The following is a 14,885-nucleotide window of genomic DNA, read 5'->3' as shown; positions in this document are numbered from 1 at the left end:
TTCATATATTCATTTGCCCAACAATGCAAGCAAAGGGAAAGTGCTTGAGAGGGAATAGACATTTTTTTTGATCGGCAAAAAAACTTTATTGATGGAAAGGAAAATTTACATCAATAAAGAGGAGCTTGGAGCTATAACAAGCTCCAACCTCCTAGTTGGTGAGAAACCAACGCACAAAGAAAAGTACAAAAGCAGGAGAAAAAAATAGACAGATCAGACAGCCCTTCCAAGAGTGGAGAGCAGCTGCCACTCCAAGAGGTGGATGACTGCTGGAAGTTATGCACCAGATCAGAGAAGCAACCAGCAGAGTGCCTCCACAACCCCATCACAGTAAGCACAACCCCAGCAGAGTGCCTCCACAACCAGCAGAGTGCCTCCCTTCTTTTATCAGTAAAGTTGTAGTTTGTTGATCCTTGAACTCCTTTTAGATGTTACCAATTTCCAGGAGCAGAGCAAAACCAGAGCTTTCAGATGATTTCCAACCAGCAGCAAAGCAAAACAAAAGCAGATGAGGAATTCACCATATAAATTCAGCCCATAAAGGACATGGCGGAACAGTTGATAGGCAAACCATAATAAGGACATGTTTGGTTGTTGTTGATATGATGTTTAATGGTTAAAAATAGGTTGAGATTGAATGGGATTGGCATAGGTATTTTCTTGGGTAAGTTGGCTAGGCATTAACATTGTTTTCTTGTAGGAGTTTGTTTGTAGTTTGTATGTTGTTGGTAGGGATCATACAATGGAGCTAGTTTGCCTGTTGCACCCATTTATGTAATGGGGAGCTTTGTAATCAGAAAAAAAAAAAAAAACATATATAATGGAGAGATATATTGATGGAAAATGGCATATACACACTCACATTTTTTTTTTTTGTATAAAGAGATACACTAAGGAATTTTACTTGTATTTATTAATGTGAATTCTTTTATGATATTTTACAAATCAGTGAAATTTTATAACCCTACATGTTCCAAACTTGCACTCAACAAGATTTTCAATGATTTGTAATATGTGCCCCCACGTGGTAGATTCTCCTTTCCCATAATCTATTGGGGGCATTGTTTGGCCTCGTAAAACTGATCACGAGTCTCGTTTTAATAATTTGAATAATTTATTTTATCAGATATTTTGTATATTTCATTAATAAAAAAATTTAAGTTGACTTAATAATTATAACCTATTCAATTTATCATGTTTGTCATAAAAAAAAAATGAATGTTATTTGTAAAAGCACAATTGTTTTTTTTTTTTTTTTGTGTAACAAACGTGATAAAATGAATATGTTACAATTATTGGATCGATCTTTTTTTTTCTTTTTGTCAATGAAATACACAAATTGCCCCAATAAAATAAACAATTCAAATTATTAAAATGAGACTTAAAATAAACCCTACCAACCCAAACACCCTTCAATTCAAATTATGAACTTTATACTCTAAACTTTTCCTTGTACTCCATCTTGATGATGGAACTGTACAAAGACTTGTTCCTAGAGACTTTATCAAAGTTAGCCTACCTGCAAAGGATGGCAATCTCCTTTTCCACCTAGCTAATTTTGGCCCGACACTATTCCAGACAGGTTTTTAAGTAGATTTCCTACCAGGATTAGCCCCTAAGTGTGTGTTTGATTGAGGGACAAGGGGAGGAACTACTTACTGTTGGGATTATAATTCGAGAGAAGCTTTTTATCCGTCGTTTGTTTTTTTTTGTCCGCCGGACATGGAGTCCGGCCGGACTCCTTATCCCCCATATGGAGGATTATACTATCCTTTAGGGGGGATATGAGACAATTTTCATTGGACTATTTACTGTTGGGATTAGAATGTGAAATGACCATTTTGACCCTCTCTATTTAATTATGTATTATATTTAGTAAAATTCAGTAAAATTTAAATGTTTCAATGTAAAAATAAAATAATTTTGTTTAACTTTTTATTGATGTTTTATTTATTTAATTTTTTTAAATAATTTTTTATAGATATTTTATTGATGTTTTATTTTAAATTTTTGTTTATATTTTATTTAATTTCATTATTTAAATTTTAATAGAAGTTTTATTTAATTTCATTGTTTAATTATTATTATTTTTAAAAATAAATTTATTTAAAATTTTAATTAAAAAAATAACATATATTTTTATTGATATTTAATTTATTTAATTTTTAAAAAATAAATTTATTTATTTGTGTAAAAAATAAAATAAAATAAAATTTTATTTAATCTAGCTAAAAATAATTAAAATATTAAAGATATGTTTAATATTGCTATTATTTAGTAAAAAATTGAAAAAAAGGTAAAACAGTCTTTTGTTCGTTTATCATATCCAGTCCGTCCAACCAAACATTGAATTCACTAAAAATAGTTCTTTCCAGACATCTAATCCCATGAAAAAACAAACACGGGATACAAATCCAATCCAACCAAATAGTCTGGGAGATTCACAGTCCCAGGATTCAAGTCCGATGGATTCTAATCTCTCCTTATCCAGTCCGTCGGACTTGAGTCGTGGGACTGTGAATCTCCTGGACTATTTGGTTGGATTGGATATTTATCCTATGTTTATTTTTTCATGAGATTAGATGTCTAGAAATGACTATTTTTAGTGAATTTAACGTTTGGTTAGACGGACTTGATAGAATAAATGAACAAAAGACTATTTTACCATTTTTCAATTGTTTACTAAGTAATAGCAATATTAAACATATCTTTAATATTTTAATTATTTTTAGCTAGATTAAATAAAAATTTATTTTATTTTATTTTTTACACAATTAAATAAATTTATTTTTTTAAATAAAATAAATAAAATATCAATAAAAATATAAATTTTTTTAATTAAAATTTTAAATAATTTTTTTTTTAAATTAATAATAATTAAACAATGAAATTAAATAAAAACATCTATTAACATTTAAATAATGAAATTAAATAAAATATAAAAAAATTAAAATAAAACATCAATAAAAAATTATTTAAAAAAATAAATAAAAAGTTAAATAAAATTATTTTATTTTTAAATTGAGACATTTAAATTTTATTGAATTTTACTAAATATAATACATAATTAAATAGTAGGGGTTCAAAATGATCATTTCGCCACCTAATTCCAACAATAAATAGTCCCTCAAAATTGTCCCGCACCCCCCTTAGGATACTATAATCCCCCATATGGGGGATAAGGAGTCCGGCCGGACTCCATATCCGGCGGACTTAAAAAAAAATAAACGTCGGATTGAATGCCCCCCCCCCCCACACACACACACACACACACACACACACACACACACACACACACACACACACACACACACCAAACACACCATAAGGGTAAACCCAAGAATTTGAGGGGCAATCCATGGATCTTATAGTTCAACAAATCAGCATATCAACACCAACTTCACATACTACACTTTTAGCATAGTTTATCCCATAACTTCAAAACATCTTAAGATCCTTTTAGTGTACAATAATTGCTCCAGCTCAACTTCATAGAAAATTATGGTATCATCAGCAAATTGCAGATGGGATACCAAAACCTCATTTGCCCCTATTTTCACCCCTTTTATGATACCTGTACGGGGAGCAAATATTCCGGCGTGCCCGTATTCCTTTCTTCCGAGCTCCGTCGATGTCCGATCACCTGCGAGTCAATAAGGATGAGCTACCCGGCGGTGTGTGGCCGGAAAAACCCTCCGACGGTCAAGTTAGCACACACCTTAGAGGGAATAGAGAGAAGGGAGAGAGTGTTTGAGTGTAAGGATTTTCTTACAGAGTGTTCGTCTGTCGCGTATGGGGGGCGCAGACAGGCTTATATACCTTCTGTGCCCCATATCCACTCCCTGTCATCTCCTGACACGTGGCTCTGCTATCCCATCTGTCAGCTTAAACCATGCCGTTCATCACCTGCTCTCAACTGCCTGCCAGCATAGCTGGAGCTCGGCAGCCGAGCTGCCCTACCTCGGTCATACCATGCTTCATACCTTAAGCGCCCGACCGGATAACCGAATGAAGGACCGGGCTAGGCGGCATCTCGGCAAAGCTTAGCCCGGGATCCTCCTTTGGTCGGTCTTCTCGCCGGTCAGTCAACTACCTCGGCTGACTGCGCCTTTCCGAGCGCCGGCCTCTCGGTCTGTCTGATCTCGACAATCCTCGGACCGAGCATCCTGGTCTGAGCGGTCACTTCCTGGCCGAGCACCTTCTGCACGGTTCGGGGCAGCACATAGTCCAAACTCTGCCCGGCCCATGTTCTGGTAGCCCATCTCCGGGTGAACAGTCGATCATCTCGGCCCACTGCTCTGCTGGCCCCCAACCTGTTCGGTTTATACCTCGGCCCAACGCCGGAGCATAAATCACCCTCTCAATTGCCCCTTAATTCCGTCCGCGGAAGCGTGACTGGGATTATTCACCTCGTCCGAGATAACGTTTATCCGGTCGTCAAGATGCCAAGCTTCGACCGAGCTAGCTGACGCAATTGTCCGCAGATTTGACCGGTTATATTCCTCGGCTGCCTTTTCTCGTTGAAAGTAGCTCGGTTGGCTCTTCGTCTTTTCAACCCGTCGCTTCAGTCCTGCCAAAGCCATAAATGGTGACACGTGGCGGTCTGCCATTGGTCATCGGGCAGCCAACCCGCCGTTTTTGCCAGAATTTGAATTTGGGCGGTCTCTAACGCCTATACAAACTTGCCCCCCCAGTTCCATTTTTCCTCTACTGCTGCATCCATCTCTGTCGATTCTCAGACCCAAGCTCGACTGCCATCCTGCCATTCTTCGTGTTTGGGAAGAACACCTTCAGCCCTTCACAGGTAAGATGCCCAATCTCTCTTATGTTGCTATTTACTCTTATTTTGCACACATTAGGACCCAAAAACATAGCTTTTAGGGCTTAGACCATAGAAAACATTCTAAACCTCCCACTGTTCTTGGTGTTCTTCGTCTTCCTGAAGAACGTCGAAGAACTGGGGTGAACCGGGCTCTGGACCTTTTTTTGATCCAAGAAGCCAGCCAAACCGGGCAAACAACGTGTTTGTTCCAACCGGGGCAAAAACCGAGATAATCGAAGGACTTGGTCGCTCAACCGGGCTAACATCAGGTCTGCTTGGGCGACCGAGCTCCTTAATCAGACAACCGAGGTAGTTTGGCCCCCTTACCGACCGAGCTGAAGTCTAGCTCCCTTTACGAAACCACACACTTACACTTGCCATCCTTTTCCTGCAGAGTCCAAGGGGACCCCTGTCATTCCTGAACCTCTCAGGACCGAGCTGCAGCAATTTATCACCGTGCCCAACCCATCAACCGGGCTATAGTAAGTCGGCCACAAATGGGGAAGTTCCGCTTCCTTGTGGATACTCCGGCCGCGCTAGCCGCTTTCAGAGAGGACTACGGCGTCCCGGCCGATGTCCATCTCGAGCTGGCCGAAGAAGAGACCACGCCTTGGGGTAGGGAGGAATGCCCCTTCACCGTGCTGTCCATTGTCGAAGGGGGCCTTCGTTTCCCTCTCAACCCACTGATTACCGAGTTCTTACGCCGTACCGGGCTAGCGCCAACCCAAGTGTCCACCAACACTTATAGAATAATCAACGGTGTACACGAATTGAACCAACGGCTAGGCACCAACTTAGGCCTAGCCGAGATATTGAGGCAATACACAATGGGCCACACCGGTGACGGCCTAGCTTACTACTTAAAAATAAGACCGGGCAAGGAAAAAATCGTAACCGGCACCCCGGACAAAGATATGCACGATGATGATTTCTTCTGGGTGTCCGGCAACTACGAAACAGCCGAAGTGCCGGGCTGGTTCATAAGCAAGGACTTCGGTTCTTCATGTAAGCCACTCAAACTTGCTCGGTTAACTTTATTCTTTTAGTTTTATTAACCGGTTTCCCTGTTTCTTTTGCAGCTATCCAAGCCTTGCAAGCCAACTACCAATTCCCCAACGTCGAGGCAATTCGGGCCGTGCTTAGGTACCGTCACCGAGACTGCAACGAATTGCTCGGCTACACACCCACCTACAGATATTCTGCGCCGCGCCGGAGTAGAGTAACCGACTTCCTCAGAGCTCCTTCGCCACCTCCAGATCCAACCCTACCAGACGTCCCATTAATCCGGTTAACCGACGAGCAAGAAATGGCCAAAAGATCTCGGATCAAAAACCTCCTAACCGCGACCTCAGCCGAGATTCCAAGCGTCACCACCCGTTCCCCGGCTGCCGGTCAATCGAGTGGAGCCGTTGTAGCCCTCGCTTCTCCAGCTCCAGCCGCCGTGCAATCTGCCAGAGAAGCGCGCCGGGCTGGAAAAAGACCAAGGGCAGATCCCTCCGCCGAGCTCGTCGCCGAGCTGACAACCGAGCATCCTGCTGAAACTCCTGCTCCCGTGCCCGCTTGGCGTCCTCAGCTGAAGCACCGGGGACAGGACATCCCGGCGACTGCATCGATCAAGGCAGACAAAGAACATTTGCTTGCCTTCGATCTTTCCAAAGCATTTCTCCTACCGGGCGACGTGGTAGGCAGTGACCACGTCCCTGACACCCGGTTGGTAAAATCTTCCGTGAAGTCGATGGCCAGGGTAAGTCGGCGTTCTTTTTAACATTTCACAAGTGTTTGCTCGGTTCTTCTTGCTCGGTCCCCTTTCTGATGTACTTTGCTTCTTTGTGCAGGCAATTCAAAAACAACATTTGGTCCTGGAGCGCATCCACCGGCTTAGGCAGAAAGCCAATGACACTGCCAGCCATGTTGAAAGCCTCCAAGCCGAGCTCGGCCGGGCTAAAGCTTCTCTCGAAATGGCCAACCATGACAATAATAGACTGCTCGGTCAGCTGGGCGCAGCCGAGAAAAAACAAAGTGAGCTTCAGGCCGAGGTTGACGCTTTGAAGAAGGCGAAGAAGAAGGCTTGCCGGGCTGCCAACAAGGCCGGGTTCAACGAGGCTGAGGAGAGCTATAAGAAGCAGGTGTTTGCAACACAAGACATCTACTTCAAGGCCGGTTGGAAGTCTGCCTGTGAACACCTCGGCCAGGGCTCTGACACCGACGTTTTTGCCAATCCTCCCAAAGCTTCACTACCGGTCTACCTCGTGCCATATGCAAATGATGTATTTACTGCGCTTCAAGCGGAGGCCGAGGAAGGACTTGAAGATGGAGAGGATGACACAGATTCTGAGGAAGAAGAGGCCGAGGTGCCTGAACAGCCCGGCAACGATGAGCCCGGCGCACAAGAAGCAAGCCAAGCTGTTGACCTTGATGCTGATGCTGCCGAGGATGAGTTCACCAATCTTTCCCCCTTAGTTTAGGTTTCTTTTCTTTGATGGTGGCCAAGGGCTCAGCTTCAACCCACTTTGTGAAGTAATCTGTGGCTGCGATGAAGAATTTCCGGTTGCCCGGTGCTGTTGGCAACGGTCCCACTATATCTAGCCCCCACATGGCGAAAGGCCAAGGACTGGTGAGGGGAAGAAGTTCCCTGGCAGGCTGGTGGATCTGATGGGCGAATTTCTGGCATTTCTCGCACTTGCGGACATATTTTTGCGCGTCGGCCTGCATGCACGGCCACCAGTATCCCTGCGAAATAGCTCGGTATGCCAAGGACCTGCCCCCGATGTGGCTGCCACAAATGCCTTCATGAATTTCAAACAAGAAGGCCTCCACACTGTTCGGGTGCACGCACTTGAGATACGGACCGGTGAAGGACTTCTTATACAACGCCCCTGATGGAGAGAGCCAAAACCGCTCTGACTTCACCCGGATTTTGTGTGCTTCTTTCTTGGCCGCTGGAAGAGTCCGGTCTCGGAGGAACAAGATCAAGGGGTCCATCCATGAAGGACCTAGCTCGGCGCAGAGTACATCCGTCTGCCCGGTGTTTTCAATGCTCGGCCGCGGAAGAAAATCAATCAACAAAGGGTTTGGAGATGTACTATTGACCATGGAAGCGAGGCCGGCGAGTTCATCAGCCCGGCTGTTTTCTTCCCGGCCAATCTGCTGGACCCTGATTGCCTCAAACTGCTTGATAAGGTCCCTGACCAGAGCTTGGTACTTCGCCATCCTGTCGTCCTTCGCTTCATAAATCCCTGAAACTTGGTTAACCACAAGCTGGGAATCACTATATACCAGAAGCTCGGCAGCCTTCATTTGGATTGCGCTCTTGAGCCCAGCAAGAAGCGCCTCGTACTCAGCCTCGTTGTTAGACGCCGGGAAGCCGAGTGTGATAGAATGCTCAATGGTTAGGCCGTCCGGGGATATAAGAACGATACCAAGGCCGGCATCATGACGGTTGGACGCTCCATCAACAAAAAGCTTCCACATGTCCCCCACAAAAAGCTTCCAGCAGTCAGATGGGTCCTGAGAGTTGCGAAGGTCAATGGGATCACAACTGCTCGGCTGTTTGGTGTTGACCAGTTCAAAGTCAGTGCCCCGTGGTGATTCGACACCGGACTCAGCAAGTTGGTCCGTAATGCCCAAGTCCGTAGGCGAAACACCAGGTTGCGGTGTGAAGCCGGCCGCAGTGTCTGAGCTGCCTGGAACCATTCCTTCCCCCTTTGAGGATTCGGCACCGGACTCGGCAAGTTGGTTCAGAATGCCCAAGTCCGTAGGCGAATCATCAAGTTCTGAGCTGTGTGGAACCATTCCTTCCCCCCTTGGTGATGCGGTACCGGACAGAGAGGATTTGTTGGTGATACACAACTCCGTCATCGCAGCACCGGGAGGTATTACCGTGCAAACTGAGGGAATTTCGATGGTGCGTGCTAACTCCGCGGCGCGACCTTCTGCAGCTGGTAGTTCCTCGGTTGGCATGGTGGGCGTCTCATCATCTGCCCCGGCAATGTCGACCGGGCATACCGGATGAGTGCCAGGTGAGAACTCGGCAACAAAATCGGCCAAGGTTTGGGCTTTGATTGCGGTGCGCGGCTGGAACTTCACATCGAACTGTCCCAACTCGACCGCCCATTTTAATATTCGGCTGGAAAAGTCTGCGCGTTCAAACAAGGCCTTGAGGGGGAACTCGGTCAGTACGACGATGGTATGGGCGTGAAAATAATGTGCCAATTTCCTCGAAGCCATCATCAGTGCCAACGCAAGCTTTTCCAAAGGCAGGTACCTCGTCTCAGCCGGCAGCAAGGTCTTACTGACGTAAAAAATTGGGAGGTGCTTGATCCCGTCGGCCCGGACTAACACCGCACTTACTGCGTGTTGGGAGACGGCAAGGTAAAGGTAGAGTTCCTCACCGAGCTCTGGTGTAACCAATAGTGGCGGAGAAGACAAATAGTTCTTGAGCTCGGTCAAAGCTTGGTCACACTCGTCATCCCATGAGAACTTTGACTTCAAGGCTTGAAAGAAAGGGCGGCAGCGATCTGATGACCGGCTTATAAATCGATTAAGCGCGGCGGCCATCCCGGCCAGATGCTGCACGTCCTTAGCCGAGCTGGGTTGTTTCAATTCTTGCACGGCTCTGATCTGAGTAGGGTCTGCTTCGATGCCTCGGTTCGTGACTAAGAATCCCAAAAATTTCCCGGATCCCACGCCGAAGGCACACTTCGAGGCGTTCAAGCGCAGCTTGTGCTTCTTTAGAATGGTGAACATCTCGGCTAAGTCAGACAAATGGTGTGCCTCATGTCGGCTCTTTACCACCATATCATCGATGTAAGCCTCCATTGTCCGGCCGAGCAAAGGAGCGAACATTTTGGTCACCATCCTCTGAAAGGTTGCCCCGGCGTTTTTCAAACCAAAGGGCATAACTCGATAGCAAAAGAGTCCCCTTGGAGTCGTGAAGGAGGTGATCTCTTGGTCAGGCCCATGCATGGCAATCTGGTGATAGCCGCGGTACGCATCCAAGAAACTGAGTCGATTGTGTCCAGCCGTCAAATCCACAAGCTGGTCAATGCGCGGCAAAGGGAAGCTGTCTTTTGGACAAGCTCGGTTGACTGTCTTGTAGTCAACACAAACTCGCCACTTTCCATTCTTCTTAGGCACCACCACCGTGTTGGAAATCCACCGAGGGTAGTGCACTTCCTGTATTGCTCGTGCTTCAAGCAAGTTTTTTACCTCTTCTGCTACTACCTCGGCGTGATGCAGCGCCGACCTCCTTGTTCGCTGGATGACTGGCTTTGCGCCAGGGAAGACATTGAGGTGATGGCAGATAAAACTTGGGTCAAGGCCGGGCATGTCATAGGGCGACCATGCAAAGACTTCGATATTTGCCATCAAAAACTCAATCATCTCGGTTCTCTCCATGGCCGAGAGACTTGAACCGAGCAAGAAGAATCTGTCCGGCTGTTCGGCATCAATCCGCACCTCAACCAATTCTTCAACAGCCTTGTCCTCGGCCTTGGTGCCAACATCATCCAGGACATTCTGGTCCTCCGGTCCCTCGATCATTTGAACGAATCCTTTGGCAGCCCGGCTCCCGTTGACCGCCACGAAGCATTGCTTGGACATGACCTGATCACCCCAAATCTCCTCGATTGCCCCCATAGCCGAGGGGAATCTCATCACCTGGTGGTAGGTCGATGCTACGGCTTGCATGGCGTGAAGCCATCCTCTTCCAAGGATAAGGTTGTACGTTGAAGGGACTTGTAGCACCCAAAACTCCACTTGCTTGACCACGGATCCCGCTTTGACCGGCAGGATAATCTTTCCCAATGGCCACTCCGGCTGCGAGTTAAATCCAACCAGTGGCGAAGTGGCCGGAGCCAAGTCTGTCTCACGGAGTTTGAGCTGTTTGAACGCATCATAATACATGATCTCAACTGAGCTTCCCTGATCGATCAAGATTCGTCTAACATCAAATTCTTTGACGCGTAGTGTTACTACAAGAGCATCGTTGTGCGGCGTCTGGATACGCTCTAAATCTCTCGAGGTGAAACTTATCACGTCTTTCTCTTCTGTCTGCCCCCTCTTGATGGCGGGTTGCACTGACAAAACTTCCCTCATATGCTCTGCCTTCTTGATCATGCCCCGGAGTTCGCAGACACGCTCCGGTTCCACGATGCCGTGGATGACATTAATAACTCCTTGTGGTGGTGCATCTCGGTCGTCCTGTCCCCTGGGATCAACCGGAGCCTGATTTGGTTTCACTCCGCCATCAATGTAAAGGTCCAGATGCCCGGCCGCAACCAATTCTTCCAAATGTTGTCGCAAAGGCAAACAATCCTCAGTCCGGTGGCCCCTCTCCCGGTGAAACATACAACGATACCGCAGATTGTACCCCTTTTGTCCATCGCCCAACTTAGCAGGAAACCGGACATACTCCTCGTCTCGGATTTCGCTAAGTATGCGATAGATTGGAATCTTAAAGACCGTGTTATGCCAGTCCTTGCCTTCATTCTCCTGTTTGCGTCCTCAACGTCATCACGGGGGTAGTCATCCCGGTCATTCCGACGTCCTCTACCCCGGTTTTTTCGATTTGAACCTCGGTCTGATTCCTCTGCCCGGTCATTTGAGCGGTTGGACTCTTGCCCAACTGCGTGCACCTTGCCTGCTGTCTTCTTGTCTGTTCCGACCGGAGTGGCCTTCACGGTGGAAGCCGACGCATCATCCTCTACTCGGATGTGCTCATTGATGCGCTGCATGAGCTGGCCCATGGAGGTCGGTTGGTGCATGGTAAGCGAGTCCCGCAGTCTATGTCCGACCGGGAGACCGCGCTTATATTGCGTGATAGCAAGGTTGACCGGGCAGTCTAAGATCTCGTTGAAGGTTTCCCAATACCTTGAATTGTACACCTTCAATGTGTCGCACGGTTCCATCTTGACACTTAGCAAATGATCGACTTCCTTTGGTGTTTTTGTGTTGGTTTTGAAGCGCGTAACAAACGCCTCGGCCAACTGATGCCACCTTTGTATGCTCCCTTCCGGCAACCTCTCGAACCACTTCAGGCCCAGCTCGCCTAAACTTGACGGAAAGATTAGGCACATAAGTCCGTCATTGCGCCGATGTCCGGCCATAACCTGTCGGAAGTGGCTTACATGCATGTACGGATCGGTTTTTCCGTCGTAGAGTGTGAACTTTGGCTGGTGGAAGCCTACCGGAAGCGGCGTTGTTTCTATTTCCAGGGAAAAAGGAGTGGCACTCAGCCTGGCCAAGTCTGTATCTTCAAATGCTGGCACTGTTTGGCGGGGTGGAGGCATTCCGACCTCCTCGCTGGCATGAACCCCGTAGGAGAGCCGCTGGAAAGCTGGTATTCTCTGAGCTTCGCGCCGGCGAGCCCGCTCCCTTAATACTGCCCGTAAGTCCTCTGACTGAGCTGAATAAGAATACCTCGACGTCGTCGCCGGACGTGAGGGTTTGTAGGTGCTGTCTTGCGCGCTGGACTTTTCTGCACGCACGTCGGAATCACCAACCTGGTAACTTCTGGTGATAGATATGGACTGAGTATGTCGTTGGCTCTGTCCGCCTGAACGGCGGGATAGGGTGCGCTCACTGTGGTCACCCACTCCAGCTACACCTTTCCCTTTGACATGCCGTTTAAGATCCTCCATCTCCGCCGCCATCCGCCTGATGACAGCGTCTTGGTCCCTTAACTTGCTTTCCAGTCGCCTGGCGTGTGAGTCCCTCTGCCGGTGACCGTCTGGACTCCGTGAATGCCCATGACTCCTTCCGCGCTTATCCCGCGCGTCTCCTGACTGTCCTCCAGTGAGCGTCCCCAACTCAGCCATTGGATGGACGGCAGGTGGTCCCTCTCTCCTTCGGGTATACTCCGGGGTGGCTCCATCGATGGCGGACAACGGGAACTCGTCGTTGTTCGCCATGGACGGCGATCAGATGAACCTGGAAGACAAGGTTTTGTCTGTCAAGCTTCCCACAGACGGCGCCAATTGTACGGGGAGCAAATATTCCGGCGTGCCCGTATTCCTTTCTTCCGAGCTCCGTCGATGTCCGATCACCTGCGAGTCAATAAGGATGAGCTACCCGGCGGTGTGTGGCCGGAAAAACCCTCCGACGGTCAAGTTAGCACACACCTTAGAGGGAATAGAGAGAAGGGAGAGAGTGTTTGAGTGTAAGGATTTTCTTACAGAGTGTTCGTCTGTCGCGTATGGGGGGCGCAGACAGGCTTATATACCTTCTGTGCCCCATATCCACTCCCTGTCATCTCCTGACACGTGGCTCTGCTATCCCATCTGTCAGCTTAAACCATGCCGTTCATCACCTGCTCTCAACTGCCTGCCAGCATAGCTGGAGCTCGGCAGCCGAGCTGCCCTACCTCGGTCATACCATGCTTCATACCTTAAGCGCCCGACCGGATAACCGAATGAAGGACCGGGCTAGGCGGCATCTCGGCAAAGCTTAGCCCGGGATCCTCCTTTGGTCGGTCTTCTCGCCGGTCAGTCAACTACCTCGGCTGACCGCGCCTTTCCGAGCGCCGGCCTCTCGGTCTGTCTGATCTCGACAATCCTCGGACCGAGCATCCTGGTCTGAGCGGTCACTTCCTGGCCGAGCACCTTCTGCACGGTTCGGGGCAGCACATAGTCCAAACTCTGCCCGGCCCAAGTTCTGGTAGCCCATCTCCGGGTGAACAGTCGATCATCTCGGCCCACTGCTCTGCTGGCCCCCAACCTGTTCGGTTTATACCTCGGCCCAACGCCGGAGCATAAATCACCCTCTCAATACCCAAATCAAAAGTTCTATTCATGAGGATATTTAAACCCTCAGCCACTATATTGAACAAAAAGAGGGAGAGGGGATCACGCTGTCTCAATCCTCTCTGAGGTAAAAACTCATTAGTTGGTGACCCATTCACAAGCACAGATTACCTTGCTGAAGATGCACATTCTCTCATCCAAGAGATTCACCTTTCACCAAAGCCAAAATTTCCAAGCATAGAGAAGAGAAATTTTCAGTTGACTGAGTCATAAACTTTCTCAAAATCAAGCATAATAACTACACCTTTCTTTTTAGATTTCTTCCATCCATCCACTATTTCATTTGCTATAAACACTCCTTTAGAATATTTCTTCCTCCTATGAAAGCTGATTGTGATCCGCCAATAATTTCAGTAAGTACCCTCTTCAATCTGTGTGCGAGGACTTTTGATAGGATCTTATACATAGAGCTCACTAGAAGGATGAGTCTGTAATCAGCCATCTCTGATGGATTTTCTTTCCTTGGAATCAGTGTAATGAATGAACTATTAATAACATAGGATAACTTGCTTTGGCTGTAAAATTCCTTCATGAACTTAATTATCTCCTTCTTTATAACCTTCCAATGTTTTTGGTAGCAGAGTAAATTAAACCCATCTGGACCTGGTGCTTTATTGCCATTACATTCCATAATTGCAGCCTAAATCTCAGTTTCTGATAACTCAACTTCTAAACCTTGAAATGCAAAACTTGCTTCCACAGATTTGAATGCCCCTCCAAAACTTGTCTTGAACCCCAGCTCTCAGTAAATTGTTTTTTGAAATGCAATAACACCTCTTGCCTTACCCTTGCTGGTTCTTCAAGGACCTCACCATTAACTGTTATGTCATTAATCAGATTCCTACTCCATAATATGGAAGAATTTAGTGTTCTTGTCCCCATTTAGGGTCCAGTTCACTCTAGACTTTTGTTACCAAAGCCATTCCACCATTCTATTCAGTCTCCACACTTCACCTCTCAATTCCTTTCTTCTATCTTTTTCAGCATCATTTAAAGGTCTGCCTTCAGCAATGATGTCCAGTGAGTCAAGTTCAATTTCTGCCTCTTTCATTTTGTTGAAACATTCCCATACACTTCAATGTTCCACTTTAATATTACTTTCAACACCTTCAATTTCTGCAGTAAAACATGCCTAACCCATCCATCTATTGTGATCTCATTCCATGTTTTCTCCAGGATTGAGGAGAAGTTTGGGTATAGCGTCCATGCATTAATGAACCCAAATGGCGTAGGACCCCAATCCCTCTCATCTTCTATTAATA

The sequence above is a fragment of the Camellia sinensis genome, chromosome 9 (genome assembly GCF_055761805.1).
Source record: "Camellia sinensis isolate YWXY chromosome 9, ASM5576180v1, whole genome shotgun sequence".
Lineage (NCBI taxonomy): Eukaryota > Viridiplantae > Streptophyta > Magnoliopsida > Ericales > Theaceae > Camellia > Camellia sinensis.
The sequence above is the reverse complement of the archived record's forward strand: the minus strand, read 5'-3'. Positions refer to the sequence as shown.